General features: G+C 37.8%; 1 protein-coding gene across 3 annotated transcripts in view; it reads right to left on the minus strand.

The window, feature by feature from the left end:
• The window catches only part of LOC132197077 (uncharacterized), a 59,129-nt gene that overhangs the window by 34,028 nt on the left and 601 nt on the right, over positions 1–24,500 (minus strand). Inside the window, exon 1 of one of the 3 annotated variants that reach the window (XM_059620125.1) lies at positions 17,059–17,171. The exons of the other annotated variants lie outside the window; for them this stretch is intronic. The gene's annotated coding sequence lies outside the window, so the exon portion shown is untranslated. Of the gene's footprint in view, positions 1–17,058; positions 17,172–24,500 lie in introns of those variants that run through there. 3 annotated transcript variants of the gene reach the window in all.

The following is a 24,500-nucleotide window of genomic DNA, read 5'->3' on the forward strand; positions in this document are numbered from 1 at the left end:
ATTAATTCAATTTATATTATTGTAATAAAAATTTTTTAATCGCAAGGTGCACGAAATTTATGAATGAACTGAATTACATAACATTTTACTGCGAAAATAAAACCTAGTAAATTTAACCTATTTTCAGAACTGTGTTTGCCAATTACAGCACTGAAAATCTAATTTGATATGCGCAAACACGGTTTACACCAATGATTCTCATTAATTGGTGCAACGGGGAAGCGAATCACAGTGTGCCAAAACAAGCAAACGTATAACAAGCGCAAATATTTGCAATTAATCCTACGTCCAGTGGACTCGCTGGGGAGAGTGCAGAATTTCAGTCCGCGCGCCGCTTGTCCGCCAGAGACGGAGTTTGTTGAATTCGGGTGGCTTTAATTCCGCATCCAACACCGCTGGCCAGCCTGGATAAACGAAAGTACCTGTCAGCGGGGTTTTGGTTTTAATTCGGTGACCATGGAGATGCGCTTTGACATTTGGCTGTTTTCAAACTGAGGTAAAATGAACTGACGAGACTGGCGAGCCTTTTGACTTGCTCTTGACGTTTGCCAGCTTTCATTAGAAAAAAGTGAAGAGCAGCGGTGGAAATTATTTCACGAGGTCGGAAAGAGCTGGTGAATGAAAGTAAGGCGACGCGTGTCCTATTTTTGGCACTTGCGGGAAATAATCCGACAAATTGGCGCCGGAGGCACGTATTGCCGATACAAATGCCACAAAAAAAAAGCAAAAAGACTAATAAAGGTGTCACCGGAAAATAAGACGAACGGTTTTGGCCGGTGACCGAAAGCGAGGCGCCCATCAATCGATGCGGAAAGAGACAAGGAAAAAAGCGTTCGGTCAGAATCGAAAGGGCGAAATCGCTTTTCCGCCTGCGAGAATTAAGCCTGGGGGAGAAAGGCGAGAGCGAAAGCTAATGAGCCTCTGCTATGGGTTCGCTAAAACCAGTTCTTGTTGCGTGCTCGTTAAAAACTCGTAATTCAACGCTGCTTTTTCTCTTTTCCGCGCGTTTTTCCGCCTCGCTAAAAATCGGCAACTGTTCGCGGACGTTGAGATCTAAATTTCCATTTCCATAATTTTTTCAGTCTCGCTTGGACTAACCGTAAGTAGAAAATATTTATTTTGCCAAACCATAGCGTCGGAAATAGTGGAACAAATAAAAATGTAAACGAAATTGACAAGAGCGTGCTGGGTTTGAGCGCTTTGTTTTTATTTGCTCTGTCAACAAAGAGAGTGCTGCGTGTGTAAAAGGACTCGCGTGTGTCATTAAAAGTTACATTTTGTCACGTCAATTGGGTTGACCGAGCTGAACATTCACAGGTTTCGCAATGTGAATAAAATATGGATGGCTAATGCAGAGTCTGTCACCAACGTCACCACGGATGAAGTGCAAATTTTGTATATCTACATGGAACGTACCAAAAATAATGCATAGTTCGCAATTTATTACAGATTATAAAATACAAAAATAAAAAATGGATACTGGTATCGGTATAATTCTACATTAATCTTATTGCTTATATTATATTGCCGTAAACAGATATGATGTTAGGTTTGTTTCTAATTAAGCGACCACCAAATTGAAATCATTAATATTTTTGTAGTAGAATTTCACGATCGAGGGTTGATTCATGGTGATTTGAATTTGAAGTCAGCATTGTGACTTATTTATTGTTTAAGAAAAACAATATCCTGCTCTACATGTTTCTGCTGCAGGCTGCAGCCATAATTCATGAGCTGGGAAATAATTTTGACAAGAATTAGTAAAAAGATATTTTTTTTTTAAAGATTTCTCTTTCAAAGTAAAAATTTTTCGTGAAAAATTATTGAACGATACCTTGTACACAAAACAGTTTTTAACACAAAATTTGACAATTGAAACAAAAATGATTTTTAACAAATTAATTTTTATAACAATTTTGGTCAAAATATTGCAACGTGTGTTTTGAACGAACCTTTCTCGGCGGTGGTCGAGAGAAGACTAAATTTTTTTTCGGTTGGTTTTTCAGTTTTCATGTAAATTATTGTTACTTAAAAAAGAAATATTTAAAAATAAAAAATTATTTTTTACTAATTCTTGTCAAAATGATTTCACAGCTCATGAATTATGGCTGCGGCCCGCAGCCGAAACATGTAGAGCAGGATATTGTTTTTCTTAAACAATAAAAAGCTCACAAAACGGGAAAAGCTGACTTTAAATTCAATATTATTACTATTTATTCCTCGGTTGATGAAAAATAATTTGAGATTTGAAAAAGAGAAGAAAGGTTTACAACTAGCAGATGTCTGCTGAAACGCTCAATATTAAAAGAGACTCGGCCGCTGCGGTAAACCCACACTTCCGATAAAAAAGACCAATCACTTCAAAAATTAAATATTTATAATGTTAAATGTTAAATTAAATGTTAAAAATTATTCTACTGATTTGAATTCGAATTTTTATTCTTTGTAAAATTGTAGAGTTTTTCAGCAGAAAACGATGACCTATAAAGGGTGGCTCACGAGTGGACTTGCAGCTTGTATTTGCATTTGCGCAACAATATCATACATTATGTTTCCCGCGCCCTACATGTTATAATGGTGAAGCGCAGTGCGTTTTGCGCAAACGAGAATCTGGCCCGGCTGATGAAGCCGTGGCGACAATAACGTGTCCATCCATCCAGGCAGCCGTAAAAGTGGGTCCGTGTTTAATTCCATATGTTTTCTTTATGTGATTTTTGATTAATGCGACCTGAATGACCGCGCGCGGCGACTCATAAAAGTTGGATGTTTGTCGCTTTTTATGAATGCCGGCGCATAAAGAACTAATATCTGCCTTGGGACTCGCTGGGCCGTCGTTCGTTCTGTTTATGACATAAAAACGGCTCTCGCTGATATTGGTCTGCTGCTGCCGCATGACCTCGCGCGCCCAAAAGCATCGGTCAACTTTGCTTTGTAACTTTTGCCTCGGGACTAATTGTTTTTACGCCGCTAATAAAATCGGGATCATTTTTCACTCCGCTTGTGAATGCGGCCCACTTTTACGAGCTTTTGCGGCGTTTGCGCCTGATCAATGCTCATTGTACCTGCCCGGAATTGAGGTATAAATTCGTGCAGTGCTCTCTACGGTCTGCAGATGTGGATGATGTGATTTAAAATGGCGGGTAAATAATCAATTATTACTCTGTCCTTTGAACCTTGATCCACACTTTCAGAGCTACTTTTTATTGAAAATAGATGAATTTGATACTTCAAATGTGATTTAAGAATTGCTAGGAATTGATAATTTTTAGAGGCAGAAAAAATATATATTGACGAAAACTAAGAAAATGTTAGTTTTTGTAACAAAACACTATTTTATTAATATTAAAAAATATTTAAAAAACTATTTAGTCTCACATTTTCGACATTTCCGCTGATTGTTTAATGTTATTTTAAAATAATATATCATATTATTTACATTTAAAAAGATTTTTTTGCAAATTTTTGAAAGTTTCTTTCTTAAACGGGAAAAAGCTGGATCTTTATTGAAACTTTCATTTAATTGAGTAATTTTTCCAGAACTATACTATAAAAGAATCCAAAATTTAAGATAATTATTAATTGGAATGATATTTTGAATAGGAATCCTTTTTTTACTGTATTATAAATTTATTTTCAATATATCTTTTGTTCTAGTTTAATTTTTTGAAAACTTTCAAATAGTTAAATTTAGCATGTTGCATAAAACGAGCCAGTGCTGTGTTCAGAAACAAGAGAAAAGCTGCTATAAATCCAAACATTGATCAAGATCGGTTACTTGGATGAATCACTCTTTTCCCTTGTTTGAACTAGATGTGCCAGATTTGAATCGATGCAATCCATCCCTTGGTTTGGAACGTGAGAACAAGACAAGGGGCTACACACGGATGGATCATCGGGTGGTGAACGAGCGTTCAGCCCTCGATAATAATTCACATGAGCGGCGTTGACCCGTCATATATCAGAAGAAAGGCGCTATTCTCGCGCTATTGCCCCTTCGAGACGGATAAAAATATGGCCAGAAATATCGGCCATAAATCCACGGTGTTGGCGAAACATCAGAAAGGGCGCCACCAAAAATAAGTGTCTGCCCCGACAAAGCCTTTTTGGACGGAATTCACGGTGAGATGAATTTTTAAGCGGTCTGTGCCTCGCCGCCAGCTTTTTCCTTCTTTGAGAGGAAGGACACAATGGACGCCCACCTAACAAGCAGAAATTCCGAGTTGTGCCTCCAGTGCTGTGTGTGTTTGCGCTTTGTGCCACTAACTCGCAGCGAAACATGCACAACTATAAACTATAGTGCTGCAGTTCTGCGCACTGCACTCTGCATTGTCTATCTCGTTACACACGGAACTTTCGGCCACAAATGCAGACCGCTGTTGTTTAATTAAAGGCATCCCTCTCTTCTCTGTCTCTCCTTTGCATGTAACACAGCGAGCTGCTAAAAAGGCACTCTCTTTCAATTACACGCCCGCCACGCTCTTCTCGCAAAGAAGAAAGTCGGCCGCGTAATTCATTGCAAATGGGCGCGAGCTTTCAAAGCCGACAACTTGGGCATATAAAATTTTGCGCAGCCTGGCGTTGAGGGGTTGGACGTGAAAAGTCGGCGCGAGATTCAGTCACGAACAGGCGTTAGGAGCTGAATGGATTCACCGTGCTTTGAAATTTCTGACTGACACATGCAAGCGCAAAGAAAGCTAAATGCCCCGAAGGAGGTTTTTTCTACATTTGCAAATTCTATTAATCAAAAACCTGAACTAACGGTGGAGAAAATTCACATATTTTACAAGCATAGTTTACATAGTTTAAATGCACATATAAAAAAACCCCAAAAATAAATAGAGAAATAATGTTGAATTGCATTTTGATTACAAATAAATTCATAACTAAGCTCTAAAATTGTGAAACGTTCACGATAATATTAAAAATTTTATAAAGATGAAATGATCAAAATTGTTAGAAATTTTATTGGAATTTTGGATATTTTTTCAATATAAAAAATAAGGAGGCTTCCTATATACTATGGGACTTTGTGATTTCATTAAAATACTTTCTTGATGTTTCATTGTTGAACATACAATCAGAGCTCAGAAAATTTCCGCGGCCTACTTTCAACATGCGTGTCGCCAAGGTGGCCAGAGACGAAAGACTAAGGGCAACTTTCTTTAAGGTGTAAACAAGGGAGCAGTAAAGAACACTCTGGCGGTGTTAAAAAACTCAATATCCAAGTGCAATAAACAAGTCTCTCGTAATCTCAGAGACAGAAGGAAAGAACATTTTAGCCGCTCTGCCGGTGTTGATGAAACTTTTTAAACGAAATGCAACGAGTGAGAAGCGAGGTCACAAAATGGGCCTGGGCAAAATTGGCCTCTCGCGAGCGACGCTCTTTACCTCGGCACCTCTAATTGCGAGTTCTACTTGAATTTTCTGGATGTGTGCATTCTACGGAGCGCAAACTTTGCCAGAGCGCCAAAGTTTGCTCAAATTATTAAACAGAAAATGTATGAAAGCACAGAAGACCTTTTTGTTCCGCGAGAGCAAAGGGAAAGAGAGAAAATTTTAATCTCCTGTCTGCATCTAGTAATCCGCGACTCTGAACTTTGTGCCAGTGAAATTTTACTATTCAATTGCCTTCCATTGAATTTAAGTTAAATGGGAATGAGACGAATTCTGCGGCAAGCGTAAATTTGCTGGGAGCTTGAAAATACGTTCTTGGTTTCACTGCGGCAACTTTAAGTTAATTTAATAAAACAAAGAACTTTTGCCAGGAGAGTAGCGAAAAGTTGGAATTTCAACATTCAGCACCATTTAAAGACGCACCTTCTTGCGAAGCGTGTTGTTTAATATTTCGGAGTGCAAACGTGTCTTACTTTTTTTCTGGAAAGTGTCGAGAGAGACTGTTGGGTTTCACATGAATGCAGTAGAGTGTTTTTGCCACTCACGCTGCGCCAAATTAATCCGCAAAGTTTTTATTGCATTATGTGTTCACCGTTGGAAATAAATCTGCCTGGCAGGAAACCGCCAACTCGATTCAGACCGTAATTAAATCCCAAAATAGAATTCACACTGCATACTAAAACTTCCAGGTGATTTAATTAGTCAGAAACCTGCCTCTCCATTCTTCGTTCTAAATGTCTCTTTCTCGAGAGAAATTGCCTCAATTTCAGCCGTTGAATTTAGCAGACAAATAATTTGTGAGGCAACATAAATCTTTCCTGAGCCCCGCACTTGCAACGCAGGCAATCCATCTTTGCTGCTGCTGGTAATGCCCGTTTGTAAGTTTCTCGCAAGTCGGCGTGACTCGTCATTTTCAATGAAAAATGGATCGATAAATATTCATGTGGTGGGTAAATATACATCTTCTCCAGAGTCAAATACGCGGCAGATACAAAATTGAAAAGCGTGTGTTAGGCAGCCGGCGCGTCACGCGAGGCCAACGGGTTGCATGTTTGTTGCTCGCAGGCGCTTCACCCGAATAGAGAAAGTGTTTACCTTTTCAACGAATTGCATATTCCCCGAACAAACAGCGCACAAAATTGGGCCCACTTTTGATGGGTGAAAAACAATGAAAAGTTCTCTGTGATTCCAAGAAAATCCACCGAATCTTGTACCACTTCATAAATATTAGATGAATTTATTCAGGACCGCGATTTTTCGCTCGGGAGAAGTCGTAAAAGAGCAAACTTTGAGCCGGAAATTCTTACTCACCGCACAACTAATTTCCAAGTCAAACATTCCAACCGACAGACGAAATAATCGCAGAAATGCTCAGGCGATAAATTGGAGAGGTGCGAGAGGAAGTTTTCGACGGGCGCAAATAGTTAGAGCTTGGACTGTGCAGGTGAATGTATATTGATCCTAGCTGCGGTCTGCCCACTCGTGTCTTTTACTTAATCTGGATACGTGTGTATTTTACGCTCCAAAGGAGACGTCTGTGTTGGGCAGGTAATCAAAGACGGGCTAATTGTAGCCGTATTTGCAATGGAAATTACATCCCCTGCTGAGAGAGGCAGGCGGGTATGTATGAAAGCCATCCATATCTGAAGTCCGGGTCAATATTGCCCTAGCGTGAAATTATATCAGCCTGCCATATTTGAGGGCTGCCTTGTCGAAATGTTGACGGCGGTGGTTTCCCCCCGTCACTCATTGGGGTTGGGTCAAGATTAATTGAAAATTTGATTGCGGCCCTCAAATGCTCTTGAGTTTCGGCCAAACTTAACAATTTGATCGTTTCCTCTATAATATTATGATATTGCCAACAGATGAAACTCGAGAAAGGTTGGGGACAAAATTAAAAGTAATAAAAGGTTAGTAAGAAAGTAATACTCTGTTATTTTAATCCTTTTAATTAATTTATTATTTCTATTTTAAACTAGTTTCTACATTTTCAGTTTTAATTTTTTGTACAATTCATAGATCAAAGATTCAAATTAAATAATACTTAAAAATAAACTGGGATAAATATAAGGTCTGTGAAGTTTGAATAATTTGATGTAAATTAAATTTTCAACCAAATTCAAACATTTATTTTAATTTAATGTTTTGCGGGTTAACTATATTTATAAACATGAGCATAATTGATAAAATATCTAATTTTGGTAACAAAAAAGTCTTGGCTTTAACATTTCTACGAAATGATGATCAAATTTCCTTGTATCAAAATAGGTCCTCGTCGCAAAGAAGAGATGAGCGTATGTGTATTAGATAACAATGGATGAGGAAAGTTTGAAATCCCCATGTGGAGCAAATCCGAGAATAGTTGCTGTGCAACCCGAGAATCTGATTCAGGGACCGTTTGAATATCGATGGGTTTTGAAAGTGCTCGCATACTCTCACGACGTGCAGGAATAAATTCAAGAGCTCTTGTTCCCGCATTCCGTTCGTGCCTAAATAAATCGGTTTAAGCCGAGACCAAGAGCAGGAAGGAGCGGTCCCAAAACACACACACAGTTAGACAGACGAGCTCTCCACTTTTGTGTACATGCACGTACTGAGTGAGAGAGAGCAGAAGAGATGATTCCACCCACGGCCACTAAAGGCCCTCTGCTAATAGCCCGCCCGCCCACCGACAGTGGGAGACCCCGTAAAAAATGAGGCAAAAAGCAAGACAGCAGTCACTCAACCCTATTTTTGTGTTGTTGCAATTTCTTTTGCCCTGCGGACAACGAGCGGGCTCGGCGAAAGTGCGGATTTGCAGAACTAGCCCCACCGTGCCGAGTCAATTTTCCGCTTGGCCTGGCTCTTTTAATTGAGGAGGGCCTACTCAGGATGCCGCCTGAGCACAAAGGGTAATTTTTTTATCAGACGCTCGCACCAGAGGCAAAAAGAAAAAGTGTCTTCTCATTTGTCAGCTCCGCAGAAGTGAAATTTTTTGTGTCATATAAAATGAGCAAAAATGAGTCTGAAATTGCCTGAAATTGGCATGAACAACGTCAAAAGTTCCCCATCCGGTTTGTGCCAAAGTGAAAATAAAGTTTATAATATACATTCATTATTCTGATTGAAAATATAAAATTTAAAAAATTTCTATTTTGCGTTAGAAGCTTTTTTTAGCATTGATATTTTTTTAATTTAAATTAATGTATCGCATTAATATTATTCCTGTGACAAGAGATCATTAAATTGAAACTAAATGATTTTATTATTACAAATCAAAAAGAAAGAAATTAAATTAAGGATATTTTGGTCACAGTTAAAATTTTATGAATACGTAGAATAGTTAACCAAACATCTAAACGCTAAAGATTTTTTTAACAGTAAGTTTAATTAAATTGGCTTTAAAAAAAAACTAATCTAACAAAAGTAACCCACACCTCACCAATTGTTTCTCAATTTCCAGGTAAGCTGTCAGTCCATAATCTCCAGAAATGTAGATTGTAAAAATAAAATCTTTTTTAAAGTGAAATGAAAAATATACAGTAATTTATTTTTGCACTTTTGCTGTGACAGGCAAGTAAAACAAATGAATCATCCTGACGGCACGTCGGGCTGTTGCCTGCTCGCAGCACTAACAACTTGTTTGCAAACGTCAATCTGAAGTGCAAAGTTGTTTGCAAACCTCGTTTCGCGAGTACATCTCCAATGCAAATACACGTACTTAAAAAAGGTAATGCATCACGGCACTCTAATGTAAAATTCTATGAAATGAAGCACCATAGAGCGGCAGACGAGATCACATTCGCGTATTATTAATTATGCGCAAACGACAACGGTGATGTGACGCGCGTGAAATTTAACCCTTGCATGCAGTGCAATTACCGAGCCCCTTTAATTCTGCATTGCACTCATTAACACGTGTGTGCCGCCATGCGTCAAATTTCACTGGAGTTTGATAATTAAAATTTTCACAAAGTTTTTGCTGTACTCTCAAATAATCTGCCAATTAGTGGGTAGGAACTTTTACAAGCAAAAAATAAGTTGTTCCGCATTACCAAATACAAAACTCACATCCCATTTTTTCTATAAATTGTTATTAATTATTATCAAAATATTCAAGAATAATTACAAATATAATCAAACCTGTTAATGCAAATAGTTCTAATAACGATTTGCATTTAAAATAATTATGTATAAAGTTTTAATTAGAGAGATATCAATAGCAAATTCAATAAAATAACTGTTTAAACTGAATCTGATTGACCTAACAATAAGTAATTTTTTTTATTATTTGATTACATATACTAGCATTGAAACTGACTAATAAAATTGCTGATTTGGAAATTTCATGATTAAGAGTGTAATTTATAATTTATTGAATTCTTTTCTTGTTTCAAATTGAAATCCCCAATGCTTACTTAATAACGTGTAATTTTATGTATTTAATCATGAATCTTTTATTTACAAACTTTAAATCTGGTCTATAAACCAGTTTTGAATTACAAAAATTTAATGAAATCATATGTTCTTTTTGATTTTTTTATCTTATTAAAGACCTGGCAACTTTCAACTTTTGAAAACTACTAATAGTGATTAGATTTTATGATATATATTTAACCAAATATTTATTTTGTATTAATATTTAAAAAAAAAAATGCAAACGTTGCAGAACTGGCCATCTGCAAAATGCCTTTCGCATAATTGCTCCCCTTCTCACGAAAGAGTAATCAAGGCAAGGGGATGACGTTTTATGCGCTCATCACAGCAGTTGTGCATCTCTCGCACAGTGCAGCAAAGAAAGAGTCGGCAAACAACCCCTCGAGACGCGAAGAGTGTGTGTGCACATCAACATTGTAAGCAGTTTGCATGCCAGGCAATTAATTTGGCGACGTGCGCGCATCGCACACAAGGAGAGACACGTTAATGAGAGAGAGAGGAGGAGGATTTGTCTCGCTTCTTTGACGAAACTTGGGGCGAAATGAGATGGCTGGGCTGAATTTACGCCAGGTAGACAATAACACACGCTCCTTGATGTTTCACCCGACCTCTATTTCCACAAAGAAAAGCAGGCGACGACTGCATATACACCGTGTGCGACGGTGTAATCTTTGTAATTGTGAGAGTGCCTTCCTGTCGTTGCCCGTTTGCTTCAGACTCTTCTTGGAAAACAGTTATTATTGTCGCTCGCTCTTGAAACGAGGACACTGTTTTTTTGTCAGGTCGGAATAAAATCGAGTATCACGCCAGCGCACCTAGAACTCTTTTCATTGCGGAGAAAAATAAATAGTTCTTCTGTGTGATAAATTGAAAAAACTTCCCTCTGAATAATGCAATAAACTCGGGTGAGACACTTTTGACCGATGCAAATGCTCTCAATCTGTTCTCCTAGGTCGACCCTTTCCCGCGTTGCGTGGATGGGAATTGCATGCCAATGGAGAGGGCAAGACCCAATCTGAGAAGGCAAAAAATTTCGACCCAATCTTTGGAATCTGATAAAAATTCATTTCCCGGACGAACACACGGTCAGAAGACGAGTCAAAAGTTTTATGAGGGGGGAAATGAAAAGTGCCTGACGAAATACCGCTGGTCAGCAGAGGCGAGAGGGTCGCAGAAGGAAATGATTGTCAGAGGCACGCCGCAGAGATGATTGTTGCAGAGAGAGAAAAGCTGACTGAGTTTCAGAATTCTCTGCGCAGTTATATTAAAGTGTGTTTCAGTCTATAGGCGAGCAAACTGAGAGATTGAGGCCATAATCTGACAGACTGCTGCGCGCACCATCCCTAACCAACCGGCTAAATATATATTTTTTCATCAAACTTGATAAGCTCCGCTCCGCCAGGATTACCGGCAAGCAGCTGCTGGAACCGGCCATAACTTTTGGCCCATTCTCAACTCTTCGACAGGGCTTAATTAAAATTTCATTCCCCTAACAAGTCTTTTATGTTTAAATTAATGTGTATAAGCTTGATTTCGTATATTAGTCTCTAAAGATTTATTGCCAAACTTGGCACGAAGAGAAAGAATTTTGCAACTGATTCAAAAAGTTTTCAGCGAATCGAGTATGGTTTTGAATATACCCTCGCATGAGAGGTAATTTCACAAAAGTTCCAAGTGGAATGTAATTTTGCTCCATTCAAGAAGTTTGTATTTTGTTTTTGTTTCCCTATTTCTAGCACATCAAAGATTGCGGGTTTGCATGTGGTGGAATCTTTGCAGGCAATTTTCTCTACTCTTAACTGCCGTGGATCACGTCAAGTTTGCAGTACGCGTCGATCCATTTACAAAAGAACGTCAGAGGATATAATTTTGAATAAAAATTCTTTTCTCAAGATGGGCAAGTAAAAAAAAATGCATTATTATTTATTATTGGTGATGGGTAAATTACAATTAAGCTATCAAGAATAATGAAGACAGAGGCAAAAATTTAAATAAAAAATCAGGAAAAGTTTTTAAACCTCTTGGAAAGCCGAGTTCCATATATTGTTTTTTCTAGCAAGTTGAATAATTCATGAGTGTTTGTTTATTTAAATTATAATTAATGAATTGATGTCAATTGTTATTAATTTTTTTTATATTGACAAAAAACGTTAAAAGGAATCAAGTTTTGTGCATATAAAAAATTCTGATTACAATAAATTTGAAAAAAAAAGATGCAGAAGAAATATTTTTTATTGATATATTTTTTTATGGTCTTTATCAACTGATTTATGACACTTTTTACCCCGCCGAGGAGCTGATATTTCTTTTTAAAGAAGAATGTTGTTGCAGAATGCAGTGAAAAGAAGTGCCCATCATGCATATAATAAAGAAAAGGCTGTAATCGCGATCTGCGAAAGTGCGCCGAGCATCTTTCTCGCCATTTTCATCTCCGCCTCTCTTGTCGCCGGCGTTAACAAGCTGTAACTCTGCAGCGCGTTGAAATTCGCCGCTTTTCGGTCCGACGAGGGACGTAATCAAATTTTTTCCCCATTCCCCGCAGCAGCAGCGTAACAATTCGTGTAATGATTTTTCTCCTGAGATTGGCGCCGTTTTCCTTCTGGCGGAGAGGAAGCCGAATCCACGTCCTGTTTCCGCTTCATTTAACCTCGTATTCTTTGCAGATTTGACAAACCTATGGAAAGAGCTGTGCCGTCTTCGCTCCAGCACAAAAGAAAACACGCAGCCACTTTTGCAGGCGAGATAATCACGTTAGCGTAAAATGGAATTGGGTCGTTTTTCTCTTTTTCGTAAAACCCCCTCCCTCCTATGGATGCTGGGAAACGGTGCAAAACGTTGCATCGATGTTTTTTTGCTCTCTCGGTTTTCTGGCCCGGTTGCAAACAGCGCAAACAAATTATTATTTCGCTCGGCAATTCATTTCCGCCTTTCTGACGTGGCGCCCGCGGGGAAAAATTTAATCAGTTCTCAACGCACTAGCAATTTCACTTTTAATATTCGCGTTTACGGGGCACAGTTTTATTGCCTCTCTTCATTTTCCCTCCTTTCGAGCTCGCAAAGAAGAAATTATTTTCCATGCGTGCACTTGTTAAACAACACTTGAATCGAAAATGCATTCTGTATTATTATCAACCGTCGTTGCAAGAAGAAAAATCAAACGCTTTATTGCAAAACAGCAAAAAACGGAGCTAGGAATTGTTTGCAAATAAGAATAAAAAATTTCTGTGAGGGAATTTTGCTTTGCCAATAACTAGCAGAGCGCAAAATATTCAACAGCCAATAAAAATTCCATTTCCTAGATGGACAAAAAAATCCTTTCGTCCCCTTCCTTTTGAATCTCCATCTCAGCGGAATGATTAGCGACAGACAGTGTCCCAAAGGGTTGTGTGCCCTTAAAGTTATTGACAAACTTTGCTCGCCAGCGAAACAAAGGAAAAAGTGCCCAAAGCCAGGGCCTAGTATTATATTTGCCACGACAATGCCTTTTAGTTTGCTCGGCTTATTTTTAGTTGGAGAGGTCCACTCTCGGTTATCGAAGCCTTCCGAGCCGAAGGATTCTGTTGCAAATCACGCGCCCTTTCTTGCTTAGGCGTCGCCCGATGCCCTTGGAGCGCATTGTTCTTGCTCGGCTGCCTCGTGCTTTTATTGCTCCATTTGAGACGCCGCCGTGGAAAAGACGGCCGCGCCGCATTGATTGGAGACGTGATGCAAATTGATTTTGATGTCAAAGTGGTGTCTGTGCGGCACCCCATCTCGAGCCTCCTCCAGCTAAGATCACATATATGCTTTTGATCAAGAAGACTTTTTCCTTGCGGCTATCTCTTCCTTTCAGAGGCAAATATACTGGAAGGAAACAGGATATTTTATTTATTTTAGCAAATAAAAGAGAGCTACAAAATTATATCCTTTCATAATGTAATTTTATACACCTGTCAACAAATCCAATCAAATTATGTTTTCTTGATGGAGAAACAAATTTAAATAAATACCAATTGATTTAATTGAACTTTTACTTTTGTTATTTTGAGAAATATTAATCTTCAAAAATATCACACTTGTTATAATAAAATATTTTTAAACTTTATATCTAACAAAATTTTAATTTGACAATTGTTTAGTTATTTCTGTAAAAGGACTGTAGAATTTATTGATAAATGTATTATTCAGAAAAGAACTTTGTAAATTAAGAGTTTAAATGTGATTTGAGCCAATAAGCTGATTTTTTGAAAAATTTTTGAAATGGGTGAAATTATATAAGTAGAGAAATTGTACATATTTTAAAATCAAAATGACTAAAATATAATTCTGAACAATTAGAAAATTCTAAAAAATATGATGTCCTTGTTGTTCCCATTTAAACTAATGTGTGAGCAAAAAAATATATTTAACAGAGTTTTGCCGTTCCTTGCATTATTGATTTCACCTTTCACTCAATCGGAATTGCAAATTTCATCCTCACCTTGTCTTTCATGCATCGTTCAAAGTCAGTGGTCTTTTCAAGGAAACGTTGCTTTCGGCTTCAGACAAAAATAAAAGCATCCTTTGCCACTTGCCATTTTTTCTCCACTTGATCTCAAAAGAAGCGGCGTTATATTTCTGCGTCGCGCAAAATTTTCCCCGCCATTAGCTGTAATCAGCTTACAAAATAAGCTGCCTCTCGTGTTGCTCCACACACGCCTCACCATGTCACGGCAAAGCTTTCCCCGGGCACGGAAAAATTGCAAAAATATCTGCGGAACGTGAGCTGCTTGCAAGTTTAACGAGCTTGACTCCAACACCAAAATCTAGCAACATCCAAAATTCAGGTGGAACAAGCATTTATAATCGCGTATAATATCATGCCACAAAATTGAGGTTGATTACCTTCTGAAAATGTGTGGATTGAATTTTATTTAAATCCGAGTCAGCTACAAACCTAACTTATGAAAATTTTCAAAAGGCCTAATAAAAACTTTCGATGTTTTTTTAGATTTAAAAAAATCTGGCATCAATTGATCTATTTTTAATTTTTTAAATTATTAATTTAAATAAAGATAGATTGAAGTATATTTTATCTTTTCTTATTATTTTGAGTCACATGAATCAAATGAAGTTGGGAAAATTCAAATTGTTAAAATCATAATGTTTGCTAATTATGAAACCAAATTTTGGTGGTATTTTTATGTACAAGGCAGAACTAATTTGAAGCCATTATTGAATGCAATATTTTGCCATCTGCCATATTCCACACTCATTGTATCTTAACGTAGCGAAATTAGTTCCGATTTCGCCTGGAGGCGCCGAAAACAGCAAATTTGCGTAAGCAAGCAAGTTTGACGGAAAGTAATAAGTTTCAGAGCGTCAAACGCAGAGTCAAACTCTGGTGGCTGCATTTCGCGTGCGCGCCGCGGCGAAAGAAAAATGTAGTCTTTCCTGACAGCTATTCAAATGCAGATTCGCAGCCGCCCGGCCAGAGGGAACCAAAATTTCGTATGCAAGAGCAGTGCGGCGATAAATCTCTTGATATGTATTTACTGCCAAGAGTGCAAAAAAGAAGTCGTTTACTAATGCACGTGATTCTCATACCGCGCCTACATATATTCAAAGGCTGCTTTTAACACAGTTAGCCGCGGCAGTAGCGTGGAATTAAATTAGCAGCCAGCTGCTCGCCAGCGTCTGCAAAGCTAATTGAAAACGTTGCAGCAGAGATAGAGAGCGGCCGGTGATTGTTTGTCCAGTGATTGCTTGCACTGGGCAATTTTAATTGCACGTTTCCGTCCACGGCTGCAAATTATGATGATCGTAACGACGGATGCACATACTACAAAGTGCACTGTTTCGTGCGCTGGAACGTGCCGAGTTGCTTTTAATTGTGTCAATGTTTGTGTTTTCCGAGAGCGTCATCGTGTTAAATGAGCACAGACGAGCACTTGGCGCCCAACAAAGTGCTCCTTTCAAAGTCATCCGTGCCGAAGTGACTGCGTGTTAGTCAAAGCTTGTAGCTGTTTAAATTCATATCTTATACATAAAAAAAGAGATTTTGAGTTTCAAATCTTAAAAGCTCTACTTTTAAATCATTGCGAACACAAGATTTAATTAATTGAAATGCCCAATTTTTTTTTATCTTAGTTAGTTATCCGTTCGAAAACTTTTTGCTAGACTGAAATTGCAAATTGATTGAAGGCTAATTCATTTGCCAATAGTTTATTGGCACAAAATCATAAATTTGAGCAAATATAAATATAGACCTAAATAAACTTTGGCAATTGATCATTTCACCAAAAACTGAGGCAATAGGCAATTTTTTATAGACATGTTTACATTCAATATGAAGCCAATCAATCAGCAGAAGAGTAAAAAAAAGCTTTTCTCTTTGCCAATTTTAATGGATAATCGATCTCCATCATTTTCTACACGTTGATTAAGGAAGACAAATTTAGGCAGAAATCAGGCCATCGCAAATGACTGAGCACAATCTGAATAAAGATAAATGAGGCAGAAAAGGAGAATGACAGCATCTCTGGCGTCATTCAGTCCATCAATTTGTGCGCTCGTTGAGAAAGAAATTCTTCCCTTCTGTCGTCGCAACCAAAAGAAGAATTTTTGCATAATTCCCTCACGCGCGCGCGGCAGCTGCCGGATTGCTGGCCGAATGAGCTTGGCTCCTTTTAACGGGCAAATAAAATTCTCGTTAAATTTAATGAATTTCGGTGCCCGGCCATCGTATCAAGAGGCACTACTTGAGCGTGAGTTAAAGCGCTTCTATTTACCCGCCAAATGAATAAAAGCCGTCTGAATTCGATTCAAGCTTTAATTTTAGTCCAGTCAAGTGTGATGAAAACATGGTTAAATTCAACTGATTGTGAAACAAAAACGTCTCCTTTGCTTTAAAAAAAATATGTGAAAGGCAAAATTTTGATGGCTATGAAGACACTTATGTATGTATTTATATTTCTTTTTTTCACCACTACCCTCCTTTTGAGCAAACAAGGAGTCTGAGAGTATTTTCGCAGTCTTCACCCAAATGGCAAATCGATTTGATGGCTCAAAGGAAAAACGTGCCACACAGACTCCTTGGCTACTTATCAACAAATAAAATGAAAAGCATCATTTCATTTTATTAGAAATGCAGCACTTCATAACATAAGAGTTTTATATATTATTTTTAAAACTGAGTATGCACTGAAAAAAGACGCTCTAAATTTCGTTAATTAGAGCGCGATTCCGAGAGAAGCGAAAAATGCTAACTACATAATCAATTAAACAAACCTTGCGTCGGCAGTGGTGTCGTCTCTCGCGGCGGTCATCGCTTCGGCCGTTTTGGCGAAGATTTTCGACCAAAATCGGTACGCACAACAATATTCAACCATGCTTGATGAAACTCCAGCTGATACTGATCATATGGTCTGAATATGGCGCAATTTTCATTTGTTTTTAATGCAAAAGGCGGCAACAAGGGATGCAACTCGACAAAGTTGACAAAATGAAATAATGTAATAAAATGAACTCAAATTTTTTTACTTTTAGATTTACTGGGGCTTAGATGAGAACTCTAGAAGAACAATTAAAGTATGGGAAATGTCGTGAGGTGATTAATTTTTGATTTGAGCAACAACTGTTGTTGCGCAATGAGCATAAATACGCGCCGGCCTCTGCAAGTCTGCGCATGTTGTTTCTATTAGCCTTTCTCTCGCTTGACCGCTGCACTCGCGCTCGCAGGGCGCACGATTCGAGGGACGAATGAATAATATATAAGTTAGCTTTGAGATAGAACTTTCAAATTTTCAGCATTGGTAGCCAACTAAGTTGAACATTCTTTTTATATTTAATTCCTAAGAAAATCTTAATCTGGAGAGTCGTAAACTAAAAACGTTTTCTTGGGAATTTTCTTTATTTTAGTTTCCAGAAATGTTTGTTGGGGGCAACTATGCCCCATTTTGTTTTAAAGTTATCTAGAGGAATAGTTTAAAGAATACAAACGGTTAAAGAAAAATGTAGAGCTAATTAATTTTCCTATGATTTCTTTGATAGTCAAGAATTCTTCAAAATTTTCTTTTCATTTACCTATACGGGACGATTAAAATCAAATTGGTAAAAATAGTAATTATTTCTTTTTTAATAAAATTTTTTTGGAATCCATTCAAATAGCCAATATATTTAAATTTAAAAAATCGGTAAGGAAAAATATATTCGACTTTGATCACCTCTTCAGGTAAAAAAATAAAGTCTTCAAGCCTATGAAAGAAATCATAGGGAATTGTATAAGCTACAATTTTCTTTAAGAGTTAAATGTGTCAAATCTTCAAACTTGTGTATAACCGATAAATTGTCAATACTGATTATCCCAAAAATGATTTCTTATGACTTATAAAGCTTATAAATTTTCTGATATCAATTCAAATAATATAGAAGCATAAATTTTCAGTGGCGACGAAAAGAACTTTTTGTACTTAATTTATAAGACAAAAGAGTTTTAATGTAATTATAAATGAACTGGATACTGGATCATGAGTAGCCCTTTGTGAACATAAAACGGAAAATAAACGAATCTGACTGAGAGAAACAAACGCAGCAAAAATAGCAACTTCTTCAAACGCGCCGTTAAGGGAAAAAAGTTAATATTTCATAACCTTGTGCAGCAAAAGAAATGAAGGGACAAACGCAGACCATATTTATCAGCACAAACGGGCGAGGCACTTTTTTTCTTACAAAAAGGGCATATCGAAGAAACCCGAGTGGGCGGCGCAGTCTTAAATCTCTGCCTCTGAAACTCGGCTGGCAAAAAAGCTTACGAGATGAGCTCCGTCCTCGCCGAAAAGTTTCTAAAAAGTATTAAATGTAAATTACCGTTCAGAGAGGCGGCGCTGCTACAAGTCTATTAAGGAAATAGAGTTTGCAATGGGATAGGAAATGGGCTGCGTTGTTCTCGCTCGTCCACGTGACGCGCGTCTCATCTGCATTGCTGCAAAACACACAAGCCAGAGAGAGATGATCCGCTCGCCAACTGAAAACGAGTCTCATTCGAGCGAAAAGCCCTAAACGCGACTAATGGTGAATTAAAATGTTGCAAACACGGGACTTCTTTTTAAATTGCCCGAAACTTTGTTCTCTCTGCGGATGTTGTCTAACAGCAAAGCAGATGGATATGATGGCAACCGCAACTTGCTAAATTGGTATAGTCTGAACTAAGTAAGCTCTGGTTTAATTAGCTAATTAATCGGATTTCGGATCTCTGTGGCGTTGGATGATTATCAGCCGCAGGCGAGAGTCTGGAAATGTGACGCTTGTTTTGGTTTCAATGAATTCATTGAATCGGAAATATAAGCCAAGTTTGGTTTGGCGTGCTTAGGAATTATTTAGATATGAGGGTGGCTCCATATCTTGATCAAAAATAGAAAATTTTGGAGGTAGTGCGAGATGAGCAGCTACATAAATATTTTCCTACGCCTAATCCAAACAATGTAGATTAATAATTTAAAACTTTTACGACTGTTTTTGTTGCTATGTATTCCTTCACACGATTAGATGTGAGGCAAGTTTTTCAATTTAACTAAATAATCTAAGATGTCTAAATCGTCAGCTTCGTCAGTAAAAACTATGTGAAGAAAAACAAACTGACCCTCTTTATATAGTGAGAGGAAAAGCAATTCCCGCAGAAAAAGGTTCCCACAAATCAAGGTTGGTTCCAACAAGTTTTGCTTTTGATTCAAAACTTGCCGTTCTGGATAAAATTGCTTTAAAAAAATTACAGAATGCGTTTAATATTTGGTTAATTTACATTTTCATAAGGAAGATTTATTATTTGTTTATTTTAGTTTTGAATCTGAAATGTGAAGTGAAATAAAAAAAAAATATGAGCAAAATGGCAACACACATTGCGGACTAGAATTTATGAGAGAGTGATTTGTGTACGACAATTATTGACAAAGGAAAAGGACCAAGGAGGAAATTGTATTTAGTCACGATATTATATAAATTTTGCCGATTCCTCGCTTCTCGTTTGATTTCACCGAGCCACTTTCCTCCTTTCAAAGACGGTTGTTTCCTCTTGGACGAGCAAAGAAGAGACGTTGATGACTCCATTTCAAGTGAACTCGCAGTCAAACTTGCGCGTTTCCTTCGTCAGACAGGAGAATTAAAACGAGACGCGCGGAGTTGACAAAACAAATTCGTGCGGAATCCCTCGGAGGGGCCAGTGCGAATTTCGTCACGCGCGCAAAAAGTTATTTCCCTCAGCGGATAATTAATCCTGCAGAGAGAGAGAAAGCGCGAGAAATGCCAGGGCCGAGTACAAAAGCACGCAGTTCCGAGACGTTTGTCATAGTTTCTTGCCTCGCGCGCAGCGTGTGTGTGTGAAATGAAATGTGAATTTTCTGCAAAATTTAATTCGGTACGCGTTGCTGGCAAAAGAATATAAATTCACTCCGTTTTCTTTCACAGGGAGAAAAATAAACCCTGCACAGCGAGAGATGGTTTCCTTATATTTATGCGAATAATAAGGCAGGCACACGCACGTGCCGATTCAAATATTATAAAATATATTGGACTGCGAGTCAAGTGGCGCGACAAAAGATGTTTTGCCCTTTTCCATAATGCGTTGAATGCTCGAATTTCGCAGCTGCGAGAGACGAGAAATCTCAAGCACAGGTGTGGAAATTGCTTTTGCAACCATTTTATCCCATTAAAAGCTTCGCGCTTCTCAAATAATGACAGCAGGTATTTTGAACGTGCTTTTACAGAAAGCGATTTGGATGCACTTCGCTTGAAAGCATTCAATTTAATCAAGCGTTTCTTCAGCCAACTGGAATATTTGTATAATCACTAAATCAGCCTCTTCTTGAAATTTTGTGTCTTGATTGATGGAATTTATATTTTAATGTGATGAGAAATTCAGCATTAATCCAGAAAATGCATCCAATTTGAAAATAATTAAAATTAACTAAAAAAAAATAATAATAATAAAGTGATACCTTTTAGGAAGTTTGCGTTTCAAACTTTACTTAAGTGTAAAAATATTTATTTCGAATGATTTCATCACATATTTAATTATAGTGACCAACATGCCTTTAATATTCAGGCTTCAGCAAGTTTTGCCATTCAACAGATTTTGCCACAATGAAACGGCTGAAGATTTTGATTTTCTGTAGTTGAAGCTTTAAGAGATATATATGTTCATGGAATACTTAATAAAAGTCAGAGACTTATTTAGATAAAGTTAAATAGAGTTGCAAAATTGCAAAAATTGTATGAATTTTTGTTTAATTTTTCACTAATGTTGAAAAGAAATTGACATTTTGGTGAACTTTCTTGTAATAATGTTTCATTGAAACCAAAATGAATTTTACATTTAAGAACTTAAAACACCCCTCTGTGCCACTGATACAAAAATTTAAATGGAAAAATTTCAGTTTTCAAATTTTCCATGGTCACCGCTGCAACCATTAAATCTAGGTTAAACGCCATCAATTTGCAGGTTCATTAAGTTAAAACGGTAAACACACAAAACAAATTTGGGCTGCATTAATATCCAGTGCCCACTGGAAATTGAATTGTTCCGCCCGTGGAGTCCGCAAGCAAATTATGCGCCCACGGGTTGCTTCTCATGGTGCAGCATATATATAATAATGCAAACTCAATTTGCAAATATGTGTGCGTGCCTTTGAAAAGGTTAACAATGGCTCGCAGAGAGTGTGTGACATGCAGGACAGGCTCTGCTTTCTTGTTTGCAGCCGAGAAGGCGAAATAATTAAATTTGAATCATCAGTGCAAGAGGCAGGGATAATTGAGAGCGAAACACCCCTTTAGCTCGCGTGGCATAAACAAGTCGCGCATGCCGAGAGCCTGACGTTAATCGCATTTCACCCTGACAATGCAGCGGAGCAAATTTTATTACGCAGAAATCCTGATTGCGTCTGATGTGTGTGTCTGCAAAAAGCCGCTTTCCTCCAAACAAGAAGTCATTCCGCATAATTCGCCCCGGGCGAGACACGGGCAAATTATAGAACATGCCAATTTTCGTTATGCAAAAAGTCAATTTTCGCTGACGTAACGAGAGTCAAAAGAAAACGCGAAGAGGCAAAAAGTGCTGTCGGTGTGACGAAAATTAATGTGGAGCACCATACCCCTGTGTGCCCATATTTCAGGCGCGCCGAAAAAATTTATAACTCCATTGTCGCAAACACAGAACATTGTATGTTCAGCCCCAAATATGTTTTAGGTCCACTTGAAATGCTCGCTGGCTTTGTGGTCCAACCCCATTCACTGCGAACCAGTTGAAACTTTTCTTGCGTGTATGTTGCGTGGCCACTGCATTCCTCTGCAGCGAGAAGGACAAGTGGTTCTCAATATAGCACCGACAGGCTTCCAGTTGCGCCCAATTCACTTGTATCACACAAGGACTAAACATATACTAATAATAGCCAGTCTTGTTATCTCCACTCATGTTGCTTTAAAAAAATCAACGCCAAAGAACTAGGTCAATGAATAGCGAACCGTGTTATATATTAGCTTTGAGCAATGAAGCAATTTTTGATGAGGTGATTTTTAATAGACATGAGAATTTCATTAATTATATCATAAATAAATTGAAAGTTCCTTTATTGATATAATAATTGAAATTTTTTCATAGATGGTTTTAATCTACAATTGCACATCTATATATATATTTTAATTATTTGAAGTGAAAAATTTCCTAATTTTTCTATTTTGTATGGAGCCACTCTTTAATTTTTAATATTATGCATGCTTTGTCTGGCTTTAATTTCAATAAATTTCAGAAATTGTGTTTAACTTTCAACTAAAAAGATGTGTTTCGAATGAAGAATAAAAATAAATATATATTATAAGGACAAAGCTTATTTTGATTTTATTTATCTTAAATATACTCTCATGATCTATTAACTAATTGTAAGGGCACATATGGTTTGGGATTTTCAGGAACCAAAACTTTTAACAGCTTCAGTTTTTATAATCATATATTTTCCTAATATACTTCAAATTTGAGTGTTTGAAACACAATTTAGCTAAAATGTGTGACATGAAAAAAACTAAGTATTTATGGAATAATCCTTGAAAGTACTCCAAATAAATTAATATTTATAGTTTTACAAAAATTATTGAATTCAAAAATATATGTGCTTTTTTAATATTTGCTTATTACTAAAGTTTGATTTTCTTTTTCCCTTCAAATTAACGTTTTTCATTTCTTAATTAGGTCGGTTTTTTGATCATTTTCTTTCACTCGTGTCTGTACAACTTGCGAAAATTCCAAGACGACAGACGCCGATTCGCAGAATTGCGTGCTGGGAGAATTTCTTTCGCAGGCCGCAATGCTTTTGAGAACGAACGTCCTTTTATATACGCGACTGATAACGACTCTGGCCAAATTTTTTTGTGAGAGAGCGAGAGAAAGATGTTCGTTACCCGACGACGGCGGCGGCGGCAAATGAGCCGATGCTGTGCGCGAGATAACTGCAGTCCTCCCTCTTCAATTTCCGCTCGTTCCCTCTCCGATGCTTTAATTTCATTTCGTCCGTGCATTCACCGTCGCTGCTCTGCAGAGTTTTAATTTGCACCGTTCTCTCACTAGGCGAGCAAACAAGCGGCATTAAATTCACGTCTATGCTCGCGCGCGGTAAAGTGATATCAGCAATTTGGTGTCCCGTGTTTCCCAGCGGAGTTACCTCAAAATAATGGGCTTTCGTTGGTGGATTTTGCAAATTTCGGCGATAAAATTTCACGAGAGAACACGGGGTTGAATTTTTCCTCACTAATTTCACTCGCGGTTATAATAAACAAATGGCCCGCTGCACGCACGGCGGGAAAACAATAAAAAAAAAATTATTCACGAGTGGCAAACAAAAGAAGGGAGGAAAGTTTACATTCACGGTCGGTGATTCATAGGGAGTTTTACGAGGGTAGAGAGATACACGACGTTTGTGAGTCACGTGTTGTAATTAATGCTTAATAACTCATGTCCGTGTTTTGTGCAATTACGCATTCCACCTCTCTGTGTTTGCGATCACGCAAACAATACACAAGCGGCAAAGGGACACCTCTGTGCATATTCATCGGCCCGTTCGACCCTTCGCCGCAGCAAAAATACATATCCGAATTGACGCCGTGCCGCAAAACATAATTGCAGTTGGCGCAAATTAGAGCGCGCGAACAACAAAAACAGCCTCGCTGCTGGATGCTGCCAATTATTGCCCGTTTGCTTCGAATTGGCCGAGTGGAGAGTGCGCTCAGATTCATTAAAATTGGTGGCGTTCGCGTGCCTGGAGCCCTGCTACACCACATTAATTGACCGCTTAATTGTCCATTCATTTCAGATTTATTGAAGTGCAGATTCCCATTTATGACGATCCAATCACGACGTGGGTAACGGGACTTTAACACTTCACCGCAGTGGCATAATTGATTTTGGGCGAACTTGAACGCAGCATCTGATATTATTCATCATGGGGACTGATATTTTTAATTACATCGCGAACATGTAAAACGGATTATCGATTGGTGAAATTAATAAAAGCTACAAATAAACGCGCGATCCAATAAGGAATTGGTAAAGTAAATCATTGGACCAATCAGATTATTTAATCCCATTATTTTCTATTTTTTTTTTCAATTTATTAGGGACCTTTTGATATTTAGTTACTAAAAATTATATTATTATTAATCGTGTTTTTATTTTTCTGCATTTTTAAATCATA

Source organism: Neocloeon triangulifer, unplaced genomic scaffold (genome assembly GCF_031216515.1).
Source record: "Neocloeon triangulifer isolate White Clay Creek 2 clone unplaced genomic scaffold, ASM3121651v1 ptg000012l, whole genome shotgun sequence".
In the NCBI taxonomy this organism is placed as follows: domain Eukaryota; kingdom Metazoa; phylum Arthropoda; class Insecta; order Ephemeroptera; family Baetidae; genus Neocloeon; species Neocloeon triangulifer.